This window comes from Myodes glareolus, chromosome 13 (genome assembly GCF_982192425.1).
Source record: "Myodes glareolus chromosome 13, mMyoGla1.1, whole genome shotgun sequence".
Lineage (NCBI taxonomy): Eukaryota > Metazoa > Chordata > Mammalia > Rodentia > Cricetidae > Myodes > Myodes glareolus.
In genome coordinates, this window is record NC_142038.1 from 64,720,566 (window position 1) to 64,733,603 (window position 13,038).

General features: G+C 38.4%; 1 protein-coding gene across 1 annotated transcript in view; it reads right to left on the reverse strand.

Annotated features, from left to right (window-relative positions):
• Positions 1-13,038, reverse strand: part of Asxl3 (ASXL transcriptional regulator 3) — a 106,987-nt gene that overhangs the window by 52,213 nt on the left and 41,736 nt on the right. The gene's annotated exons all lie outside the window — the stretch shown is intronic.

Here is a 13,038-nt window from a genome sequence, read left to right on the forward strand (position 1 = left end):
TTTCAGTAGATGCTGAATCAGACATTGCTATGGAAGTGGCTTTTGTCAGGAAATCTGCTGGACCCCACAAGAGTCATTCTAGTCAGTTCAGGAAAGAGTACATGTTTACCAAGTTCATGTTTGACCAAGGAGGAGCCAGGCACTTGTGAATAGGAGAGACTATTTCTTTAACAAGAGACATCTTAATCATATACTTAGTGACACATCAATGGGTATGGGTTTCCTTCAACTCACAAAATAGTCTCTTTAGACCACAAGGCAACCGCAGAATAAACACTTCCCAGGAACATTTTCTGCAATGGGCTCCTATTATAGATACTACATCCCGAGGCACATTCCAGAAAGCAGAAGTTGTATTTAAGTGTTTAATGATGGCCCCCATCACTCAAAGCTAATTTTATACAGGACAAACAGACAATCCACTGACAGTTTTCTGCTGGAGATACAACCTTTCATTAGAGCAAATTACCTTAGGTTACTCCCGTAACTGCCTTCAGATATTAGAAATATGAAAAGTATTAAATATGTACAGTAATGTAGAGATCCAAACACCATTCCTCTTTATCCCTTCCTTATTTTTAAGTCTTTATTTTTCATGTCATTTTCAATGTATTGAATTAGAGTGTTTTTATAGAAGTATTTATTTTTTAAGAAGGACTGAATAATCACTAGAGATTTAAAGGTGATTTCGTAAGTTTAATTAATTTTTTCTTCTGTCATCCTTAATTTAGAAGTTTCTATACATAATAGCCCATGGTTGCCTTGATATGAAAATGTTCCTTACCATTAAAACAGCAGGTGCCCAGCCGTCTGAATTAGCTCTCACCATCTAACCAAACCTGCTGTTCCTTTCCACTTCTGTAGCAAAGCCAGTGGAAATCTGCTCTTTATACAAGACTCTCATTTCCCTGCCTGAAAAAAGCTGGAAGTTTTACATAAATATTTTATTAAATGAATTAGATATCAAAGGGTAACTATACAAATATCACTTGGTAGCATAATGTATCCATAATAAAATAGTGGTAGTGGATGAGACACAGTTGAGGATGCCCTTGCATGCTGTGCAATTACCACACAATGTCTGCATGTCTGATGCAGAACGGGTTTTGTCATAAGAAATGGTGTTTTCCAGGCTGAATGTGTTTGTGTTCCCCTGTTAACCGCACCGTGCACGGGAACAAAAGGAGCTCCCTTTTTTTTGACTTGTCCATTATTTATAACTCAGTCTAATCTGTACATCATCTGACATAAGTTGAAGCTAGATACTGCTTAATAAAATTGGATGCTAACCTCAAGTGAGCAAAGAAGTCAATAATGTAGATAAAAATCAGTTGTTTCCATAAGTCATTTCCATATTATTAAATAAGCTATGTATACCTACATGCTTCCCTTACAGTCTGAATTGCAAGAATGGGAATAGCAAGTCTCAGATTGCAAGGATATCATTGGCTACATATGATTTAGTATCACCGGTAAGTGACTTAGGCAAGAAGGAATAATGGATTTTCTAAGTACCTTAAGATATGCTTTCAGAAGCAGGGGAAAAGCCAATGTGTCCATTCCATTAAAATAATTACATTTCAAGTATACAGTTACTTTTACCTAAAGGCTCAAGATACTAGTACTTTTCATATCTTTAATACATTTGAATTTTATAATCTTTTAGGTAAATTGACATTTCCTTATATATGCTATTTGTAGAATAAAATAACAGTATAATTTTTAAATCAATATATACAGTATGTGGAGCGATCTCTAATAGGAGCCTGGCTTATTGAAAATGTATGAGCTATTTCCATAGAGGAAAAAGAACGAAAAGCCCTTTCCCATTTGCATTTATAAAGGCTTCTTTAAATATATACGCTGATGCCAACATAGCCATCAGAAATCAATAAATCACATTCTCGGCTGCAGTAAATACTTGACATACACATTCATTTTCCTGGCCCAAAATTCTCTGTAAAAGGACTGTGTAAATGTTCCATTTTAGTTTCATGACATTCTCCACAGTTAGAATTATGTGCATTACTGTTAGTAAGTGCAGATAGGATTTTAAAGTGCCTAACTGTACATGTCTTTCAGAAGCTAACCATTTAACAGACCACAGACACTTCGATACAGACCCAGAACAAACAACAACAACAGCAGCAGAGCAGACTGAAATGCCGCAATTACCATTTGGTCAAAAATAAAAGCTATCATTTATTGGGATGTTGTTGGGGGATGGTCTAATCAAGATTTACAGACAGCCCTTTGTGCCCCGATGCCATCAAATGGAGATGGTGAAGATCATCACTTAAAAATGAGTCAGGTGACAGGAATGACAACAACCTATTCATCAGTAAGCTTCAATTTGAAAGTGTAATAAAAGGCTAAATATGACTCCACTTTAGGTGACATTTATTCCACCAGCTGTCATATATTTTTAAAAGGTCACAAAATTGTTCTATGTAGACACATTGATAAAGTGCACATTCTTAAAGGAAGATTTGCCATGCATCATCAGGGAGTCTCTAAAAAGTCTCCCACACATCTGCAGAGAGAGAGAGGGAGGGAGGGAGGGATAGAGGGAGGAATGGAGGGAAGAAAGGAGAGAGAGAGAGAGCGAGAGAGAGAGAGAGAGAGAGAGAGAGAGAGAGAGAGAGAGAGAGAGGCACTGTTTGTCAAAGAGTCAAGCACTGAGATTGTGGAGACTTTTCTTTTTATGTGGGGACTGGATGAAGGGTGGGTAACTTACTTCTACTTCTATTTTCCATGGTCAATACTACCCTGACTCTCTGGGGTTTTCTCCCTTGATGTCAGAATCAACGTTAATGTGACTGAAGAGAAGAATTGTGATTTATGTTTATCTAGCTGATCATGTTCAAACTGTGCTGTTCTGCACTTCGACACTTCGCAGTTAATATACTTTTCTTCCTCAAACCTACAATTTCTTCTTCCCACGCTTCCATTTGGTGCAGTCCCACCCTTTTAACCTTGCTAACCTGAGCCCCATAGTCACTCAGGAATCTCACAAACTGCCCCCTTTCCACCGCAATTGTATTAGTCTGGAGAAACCCAAGTTCTGGCACATCTGTTACCAAGGTAACTGCAAAGAAATTATTAGCATTGTTGGGTGAAAACGGGTAAGGAGAAGAGCTTTGCCAATCACCATTTGACCTCATCATCAACGCTACTCAGTTGTCAGTTCCTTTGGGACACTAAATCCTTATGCTGGTCCACCATGCTGTCTCACCACACATCTTCATGCTGTGAGAAGTCAGAATCACTTTGCACTGCACTTCTATACTTAGTTATGTCATCACTGTTTTCCTGATCCTCTTTGATCTCAGGAATCAGCACATGCATGCATTATGCATGTTCATGCAAGAACATGCGTGTGAATACACATGTAAACATACACACACTCACACAATACAAACATACTTTCCTTAACATCCTTCTCTTTAGCTGCCCTTGTGTTACAAGCTATAATCTCAGCTACCACTGGGAGGCTGATCAGAAAGATCACAAATTCAAAATCAGTCTGAATGACCAAATCCAGGCTGTCTTAAGATAAATAAATAAAAGAAGCCTGGAGAAAGCACATGAAGAATTATAGAACAGGGCTTTTCTAATACCTGTTGAGATCTAGGTTTACTCATACATATAGGATTTATTTTCCTTTCTATTATAATCCCCCCTCTTTGAATTCTGAAACTTTGGTCAATAAATATAAACATCTCTTCTATTTTTAATTTCCCTCATCAGTAATCTCACTATTTAGACCAAAACATGTTGAAGCCTACTTTCTCAATTATATAAGAAGTCGTATCTGATATACTTAAACTTTTCTTCTCTAAATCCAATTAGTAAATGTTCAAAATTTTATTTCTAAAATTGTCGAGGTTGTAATCACAATGTGACTAATGTTTAATTAAAGATTTTTATTTGAATTTATGCATTTGTATATCTGTGCCTGTCTTGTGTGTGCAGCTGCTTGCAGAGGAGAAGAAAGAAGGCACTGGATGCCCTGGATCTGGAATTATTTCCCAGTGTGAGTGTTGGATTCTGAACTCAACTCCTCTGGTGGTACAACAAGTACTCAGAACCACTGAGTCATCTCTCCAGCCCCACAATATGTCTATTATTTGAGACCAGTCTTTCAGTGTTGTTGAGGTCACCAAGAATATTTTTCTAGTCTAGTATCACTGCACCTATAGAAGCAGAAGGAATGCTGGAGAGCACTCTCACCATGTAGGCTGATCTGTGCACCAAGGGCAGTAAGAGGCATGGGAGAGTCATACCAGCTCTTCCAGCCTCCAGAACTATGAGAAAAGATTTTCTTTTGATTCTTTGAGACTCTTAGTCTGTTATAGTATGTTACAGCAGATCAGCTAATCTAATTCTTTACCTTATTAATCTAGTTATTTTTAAATTCTGTAATATCTTTGGTCAAAGTTCTTCATTTCATTCCTTCATCTAGTTATTCATTAATCCACCCATTCACACATCTAGTTGTTCCCATATTAATTCATGTAGTTCATTAGTTCATTAATCTACCCACACATTCATCAATCTATTCTTCCTTTAGTTCATTTACCCATCCATCCATCCTTATTTACTGACCCTCTTCATAAGTGCCACACATATTGAACATATAAAGACACTATTTTGAAATCTTTATGCAAATGAAGCCATACAATGTACATTTGGAAGGAAATAAACAGAAACACATGACAGAACTTAAGAGGTCACCTTAAAGGGCAGATGAATCAAAAAAGTGATGTATATGCAAAATTTTACCTTCTAACCATAATATAACCATTGCAATCACAAAGTCACAGCAACTGTGGTTGCTTATATCAGGTCTGCTCAAGGTTAAACTGCTCAAAGTTAACAGCCAGCTGTGGATAAAGGCAGGGCTTATAGTGATAAATCTTTACCTGCTAAATTGTTAGCTACTCATGGATTCCTGGGGAGAGGAGTCATAATCCCTAGATATTCACCCACTGAGAATAGCTCCATACTTATGGTCACTCAGATGGCCCTAAGGAAATTTAATGGGTTGAGTCAGCAAGCAAGGCAAAATTCATGAACATGGGGAAAGAAGCTGTAGGACAGACAGGGGTAACAGATATGAAAGAGGTAAGAAAAATGTGGGGTGACCAGACTGTATTATGTAGATGTGTGGAATTGTTAAAGAACAAATTTAGTTTAAAAAAGAAAGGCCTTTGGAAATCGGTAACTTTGGGTTCTGATGGGTGAGAGTGAGCTGGCGTGATCACAGAGGACAGCAAAGGCATAAGAGAGAGCACGAGCTTACTGCCTGAGCAACAACAGGGAGATGGCCTAACACAATAATGGTTGGGGACCTCAATCCTCTATTCCCTTGCTTCTCTTCCAAAGCTCTAAATGTAAATCTATTCATGCCATGCCTCATGAAAAAAATCCTGGTTTAATTTAATCTGTTTAGGGACTCCTACATCTTTCTGAAGACATTCTTTCAACTTAACTTCATAGACTCAAGGTCCTCACCCGATCTCCCCACCTTCCCAGGTACAGCTAGACCTCATTACCTTCCATGTTTTATTTACTGGGGACAAGGATGATCCCGAGGGGAAATATCATGAACTTGGGGTTGGATTATCTGGTTTTCAGAGTCTGACTCCCATAATTGTACTTAGAAGAAGTTAAATTGTTCTGGTTCTTGCCTTTGACCCTTGAGTTTTAAGTATAGGAGCTGGGGCTAAAAGACACTGTGTAAAGCTTTATTGTAAGGGCTAATGATTGCATATATGGAAAGCTGAGCAATGAAGTGCTCAATACTATTGCTGACATATATTGTTGTCTCTGGTTGGGCCTTTCTCCATGATACATACAGATCTCTGATTCTTCCTAGGTCTCTCTACCCACAGATTAGGTCCTTTAGGTCCCCATTGCAGAATGCATTCAACACCAATGTAGCCTAAGTTCATGATAACAGACTTTTCCATCTCTCTCAGGACAGGAAATATGACTTTTAAACATTGAATCATCAGTGCTTAGCAGAGCCTCAAAATAAATAAATATCAAATTAACATTGGTTGAATAATTATTTGAATTATATATAACCTATTCCTACTCTAAAAGTTAGGATTGGCTTACGGCAAAATAATTCAACTTCACAAAAAAAGCCTGTCAAGTACCTGAAAATACAGCTCAGTGTAGCACATCTGCCTTGCATGTGTGAGGCCCTGGGCTCAGCAGCCAGCAACCCATACACCTAAGAGGTCTATCCACCCAGAGTACCAGCAAGCACAGATAGTTCATTTCATTCAAGGTTGAACCATAGATGAGAGAATACTGAATCCAAGGTTTATAGAGTCACAGACAAGAGACAGAAAACTCACAGAAGACAATACAGTAAGCCAGGACTAATTGTATGCCATGGTAGCTTGATGTGGTTGGAGGAGATGCTTCCAGAAATCTGCAGAGAGAAGGGTCTGTGGTGAGGACCTACCTTCAGGGATGAACAAAGAATACCACCTGTACTGGTTACACAGGGAAGGTATGGGAATTAGATTCACTCTTTTTTCTTTACTTACTTCACTACTGTGGCTCCCAAACAACCAGGAAGCAGAGGGCCTCTTCTTTTACCTTCTCAATAATTCTGGCCTGATGTTTAGATTGATATACCCCCCCTCTATGTGTCTATGTGTATATGAGTGAGTGAGTGTGTGTGTGTGTGTGTGTGTGTGTGTGTGTGTGTGTGTGTGTGTGTGTGTATAGTAAGGTGAGGGTCCAGTGTGACAACAGAACAGAACATAATGCAGTGGGGTGGGGACAGGTCAGTAAAGGATGCACTTGGACAGAAGTTCCAAATTTGAGGATGGTGAGGAAGTACCTGCATGGAGCAGTGTCCTGACATGTAGTTGGTTAGGACAGAGAAGGAGCTAAACTGAGGTGGCTGAATAGGTGGTAAGGCTTGTCCTCAAGTCAAGGTCTTACTGTGACAAGGACTGATCCACATGGGAAGGTAACCTGGTTAATGTAGAGCAATGGCTGCCTATATGAAGATGACATCAAGTATTTAAATATATTAAGTATAACAGAAGCCACTTTCTCATTGTCAGAGAAGAGAGACGGCTTGAAAGAGTACCACTAGAAAGAACCAGTTTAAATTAGATCAGTTTGAATTCATGCTTTACAAGATAGAATGCTACATCTGGAGAGAGATGTAGATGTGGATTTTGTACTCATCACGTAGCAGACTCACACTTCTCTACATGATGCTCCTTGAAGTCAATGCAGAGTTAAAGAGATGTTCCCACACGTGTGTAGATACATATATATTTTGTGTCTAGTTGTATTTCCCTAATCTGTCCCAGATCTGGGAGAAGAAATACCCCATCTGTGAAGAACACACAAGTGATGAAATCTGTATTTCTGGATTCCAGCTTGCACTAAAGGAAAGCGTGGTTTTCTGGTGGTAGCGTTCATCCTGGATGGGTACCAAGAATGTACAAAATGAAACTGGACCACCTTGACCTTGGTATGCTTCATAGTAAGGAAGAGATCAGATAATAACAGGGACAGGTCTGTGAGCACAGAATCCCTTTAATGGCCTTCTACTCCCCGGACGTGGGATAATTTAAGCATAATAACCTATTAAAAACAGAAAGCCACAAAATTGTACAAGTAAGAATTAGTAAGTGGGATGTTTGAAGAGCAACAGGATATTTACATGGCTAAAATTAACTTCCTCAAAAATACTATTTAATTTCAAATAGGGAAGCAGTAAGTTTTTCATTAGGGAAACTGGGAAGCAGTATGCAAGAACCCAGATTCATTTATTGCCTGTTTCCAAAGTCTGTAATCTGAATCTCATCACAAGGAAATACTATACCAGTTCAGAATGGCTTACAGTCTTCAAAGGTATCATGGGAAGACTAAAATCAACTGCAGACAGAGGAGAGCAACAACTACACTCAATATAGTTATGGGTCTGTATGCCATCTTGTAGATCAAAAAGATCTACAATCCTGGCTAAATTTGACTGGAATTCAAATCACAAAGAAATCATCGCTTCTAATCCTCTGATCTCCACTGCTTACACTAGGTCTACAGTAAGGAAGGGCTCATTTCTGTATTTTTATCATACATATATGCCACTGTATTTTTGGTCCAGCCCCCACTGGTCTCATCTCTTCTCTTCCTCATCTCTCACTACTCATCTTCCTCTGCCTAAACAGTCCTCTTTCTGCTTTGCTGTCACATAGACTCCACTAACTCCAATATCCTAACATATTGGGTGGGAGGAAGAGTAAGTCGCCAGCGCAGAAACACTCTGAAATGTACCTTCTAAGAGTTTGCGGCTATTTTAGAAATTAGAGGGGGAGGAATGGAAGGAGAAAGAGAAGAAGGAAGAAAGGAAGGAAGAGAATGAAAAAAAGAGGAAGATGCAGAGGGGTATAAAGGAGAAGACAGAGAAGAGGGCAAGGAGGAAAGGAAGGAAGGGAATGTAACAACCCTGGGAGGACTGCAGTGTTTGTTCTAAGATTTACTTACGGGGAAAATTAGAAAAAATTAGGGTGAAGGCATGGGTCTGAAGGACAAACCAAGAGTCCCCCTTCTTGGTCCCGAGAGAGGATAGAAAGTCATGAAAATTCCAAGGGTATGAGAAGGACCAAGACTGGGCTCATTTGGGGTGGTATGGCTATAAACTTCATATGAGAAGGGGAAGGAACCTCCTTAACCCAGAATCCAATATAAGCCTCTCCCCAGATCAAACAAGAACTCTAGCACAATTAAAGCCTGTTTCAAAGACTTCCAACACAGAGTTAATATTTCCATAAAATATAGATATTATTTTTAGCTGGCAATGACCCCCAGCCTTAAGTCTTGAAGTTATATGATCTTGGGTGGGGCCCCATTCCTCCACAGAGGTGACCAAATTTTGTTTACATTAAAGATATACCACTTTCCAGTATCCATTTTAAGTTATCAAATATCCAGGAATTCACCACAATCCTATATATTCCTATGTATGACAAGTAAAAATAATGGGAAGAAAATCTCCTTCAATTCCTGCTTTATTCTGATCACAGTTTTTCCTCCTCATCCTCCTTCTGCACCCTATATTCTGGTATCTTTGATACAATCCCAAATCTTCTTCATAAACCAGATAGTTCTGACATCTTTTCAGAATTCCAGTCACAAATCCTAATTTGTTTGGAATCAAGGTCTGTAAAAGTCTAGGGAGAATTCTTCAGGTTTCTGGGTGTAACAGAGGGGAGCCTCCTTTACCTGTACTTCAAAATGTTAACAGTCTCCTACCTCTTACCCTCCTTCCCTCCATCTAACTATAACTTCTACATTGAAGAGGTTCTCCGTGCTCCATGCCTTCCCTTACTCTTTCTATGAACACCCTTCAACGGGTAGTTTCCCCTGTGGAGACTAAGATACTTCCCATTCTCATCACATCTCAGAGCTTACATAAATAATTCTGTCAACCCAATTCATCACCTAGAGTTTCAAGCTAAAGACAGAACCCCTTTCATATAGAGGACAAGTCAGTTTAGATGGATTTTCTGTTACTTGCAGTATACCATATGAAGAGTAAATTCAAATGTCAACTAGATGTAACAAGGTAATAAAACAATTAGAAGTGATTAAATTACGATCAGAGACAAACAGGTCTATGAACAGGGTGGGGGACGCAGAAGGGCATGGGGATGGAGAGGTGACTTCATGGCAGCTGGCAGTGGCAAGACAGAAAGGGATACCCAGCTTTTTGTATTTAAGGATGCAATCAGGTAATGGACTCCAAGGTTAGGGATCCTACAGGGTTGCTTTAGATTGGTAATGAGGCAGAAATTTGGAATATTCAGGGAAGCAAAACATGAGAGTTAGGAATTTCAAGCTTTGGGTAGGAGTCTTTATCGAATAAAACTCCAAGGGATTTCATATAATTATAGAATCTTCCATGGGCTCAAGTAAACTGACACAATCAGATTGCACTCCTCTGCCATCCCCACTCATTCTAGTCCAGGTTGTAGCAATTTTGAAACTTTAAAACTAAACTCAGAGAACAGTACCATAGGTATCTTGTCTCCAGTTAGCCACCCATCATTCTTCCAGTGGCCGCAAGCCCACTTCGTTTAGAGGACAGGAGCCACTTTTACAGTGTGATAGACGAAGAGGAAGGGAAGGAAGGAAGAGGAAGAAAGAAGGGGAGAAAAGAGAAAATATGGTCCAAATTTCTCTCTTCCAAATGCTGATAAGGCCAACAGGAGGCTACATCCTTCCAAATTCCTGCAGATAAAAATCTCAGTTCTTTTCTACCCCTTCAAGAACTCTACAGGCCATTCAAACTGACATTTGGACCTACCCATTCTGTAGTGAAAGGAAGTATAGAATTCTGTCCTTCCTTTATTTTCCAGGGCTAATGCCCAAGGTCAGACCACCATCTCTGATCTCAACAACTGCACTGTCTGCACCCAGCCGCCATTTGTCTCACCTGTCCTCAATCCATCACTCAGAGGGCTACTGACTCCTGAGAGAAAATAACCATTGTATGTTGATCAACCCTCTTTCTCCTTGTATGGGTAGGCACTAAAATATCTATATAAGTGTATGTGTGTGTCACTTCTCATTTGAAAAATCTTTGATGGCTACCACTGGTTTCACACAAAGTTCCAAAAATCTATTTAGCCTGCAACCAGGACTTAAAGTTTGCAGGGGAAGGTGTCCTTTTTTATGGTAGCTTCAATTCAGTCACACAGAAGGACAGAATCTACTGGAAAGTCAGTAGATTTGCAATTTGCAAATGCCACGTTCTCCTTCTGGAAGATGCATGTTACTTTAAAAAGTGCTTTCCAGTGCTTTAGACTTAACCTCATCGCTTGTCCCTACTAAAGAGTGCATTTGGGTTAACTGTTTTCATTTTCAATGACTTTAGAGGACTTTATGCTTTTGTTTTGACACTTATGTGCCCCAGTCATCTTGCTAAATTTGGTGTAGACCTATACATCCATTAATCTTTTTCCTTAATTATAAAGAAAGGGCATTGCATTACATTGTGAGGTTTTCTGCTCTGTTACGCCAACCCACACAAATAAATCACATATAGTTTCTTCATTCATCAAGTAAGCAACACTGAATGCATGCTCTGTAAATATTTCTGAATAAATAATCTCCCAAAGGGCTAAACGTTATTCACGAATGGGTATTGTGCCAAATTCATCTATATTTCTTTCTTACAGTAACTAGGAAATAAATGGAGAAAGAGAAACTAGTGTAGCTTGAATAAAATATCAGGCTCACACCATGGTCTCTTGGGTTAGTGCGTCCTTGGTTAAATCTAAGACAATTTGTTATGTATTCATTTCACCAGTACTTACTGTGGATGTGGTGTATATTACACCTTACTGTAAAAAAGATAAGTCGCAACCATGACCAAATGGAGAAAATAACTATATATGCTAATAAATAAATTTCCAAAGTTTTTCTTGACTCCTGAATCCTATTCCCAAACAAATAAATAAAATGACTATCCATGGTTCCTCCCTAAAACTTCCTTCAAAGGTTATGAATCAAAACTGAAATTATATATTTTTGAAGAGGTAGAGGAAGAGGTCAAGAAAGAGGAGGAGGGAGAGGAGAAGGGGAAGGAGGAGGGAAAGAACAAGAATAACTATGATTATAGTTTCTTCATTTTTAATTTCAGTGCCAATCCCCCTCAAACTCTCCATTCTTCCACTTTGGGAACTAAAATCGTGTACTGATTATTTCTGCTCTCATGTTTCCCATGCTTGGCATTCCTTTGCAGTACTGAGAAATTACTTTCTTAAAAACTAGTGCTCTTAGAACTGCATGCGATAGAAGGGAGACTCTTTGAGAACAGGAAGCCGGTCAGCAAGAGGTCTGACAGATGACAGGAGCATATTATGATAAATGACATTATACACATATGTGGAGATTTAATAAGGAAAATCATCATTTTGTACAATCAGTATACACTAATAATGAGGGGAGAAATGTTATCTAACAAAGAAAATTACATAGGAAAGTCTTCAAAAGCAATGGTATCATTAGATTACACTCTACTCAAAAGACTTCAAGGTATCTGATGACAGATACTAGAGGAATTTTCCACACTCTATTTCTAGTGTCTTTGTACAACCATTTCTACTGTTCTTCTTATAAGACTCCCAGAAATCAACTCTTGATTTTGTAATTCTGGATTTTTGTTCTCCCTAATTTTCTACCCATTTTATTGCAATTCTGTCTGTATTTGCAGGTTAAAGAAGACGATTAAGCTTGCATCTGCACTTAGAAAAGCTCTACGAGCTTCCTTGAGTCTAAGCTTATCCATTTCTCCTCCTGCTTTGGCAATTCATAAAAGAACATGTTCCCAAGTAGAGTGCATTTAATCATTCAGGACATGAGCACGGATTAAGCATTTACCGTCTACTACCTTAAAGCATCTAAAATATATCAGAGTCACAATAAAAGATTATGCTTTTTTTTTGTTCGACAGTGGCAACCCCCAATAAAATGTAGCTGAAGTCAAATAAATCTTTCTGAAAAGATGAATATATCAAAGAAATATGTAGGAATTTGAACAAGCTATTAGTTACCAAACTAAAATTTATATGAAAAGAAGTGGTCAAGTTAGTGCAAAACTAAACCATATAGAAAGCTATCGAAGTTACTCAGAGAGGAATGGAAGTATGGAACCAAAGGTGCCTAATTCAGCTCACGGATGGATGTATCTATTCAACATGTAAATTCATAATTACCCATATATTATAAAATATATGAAATTAAAAATATATTGTCAGGATTTACTGAAATAAGAATTATAGAAAAATGACTATATTATGCCATAAGAAGATCACGGAAAAATGTCTTCAAGATAGCATTTAATAACTTTTGTGACATTTAATAAAAACTATGTGAAGATTTTTTCCCCTTCTCTTCCCTAACAGAACAGCTTAGAAGTTGATTGATGCCTCTTTTTACATGTCTATATTTGTATTTCTTTACTTTAGAAGCTTTCTAAAAATATATTTA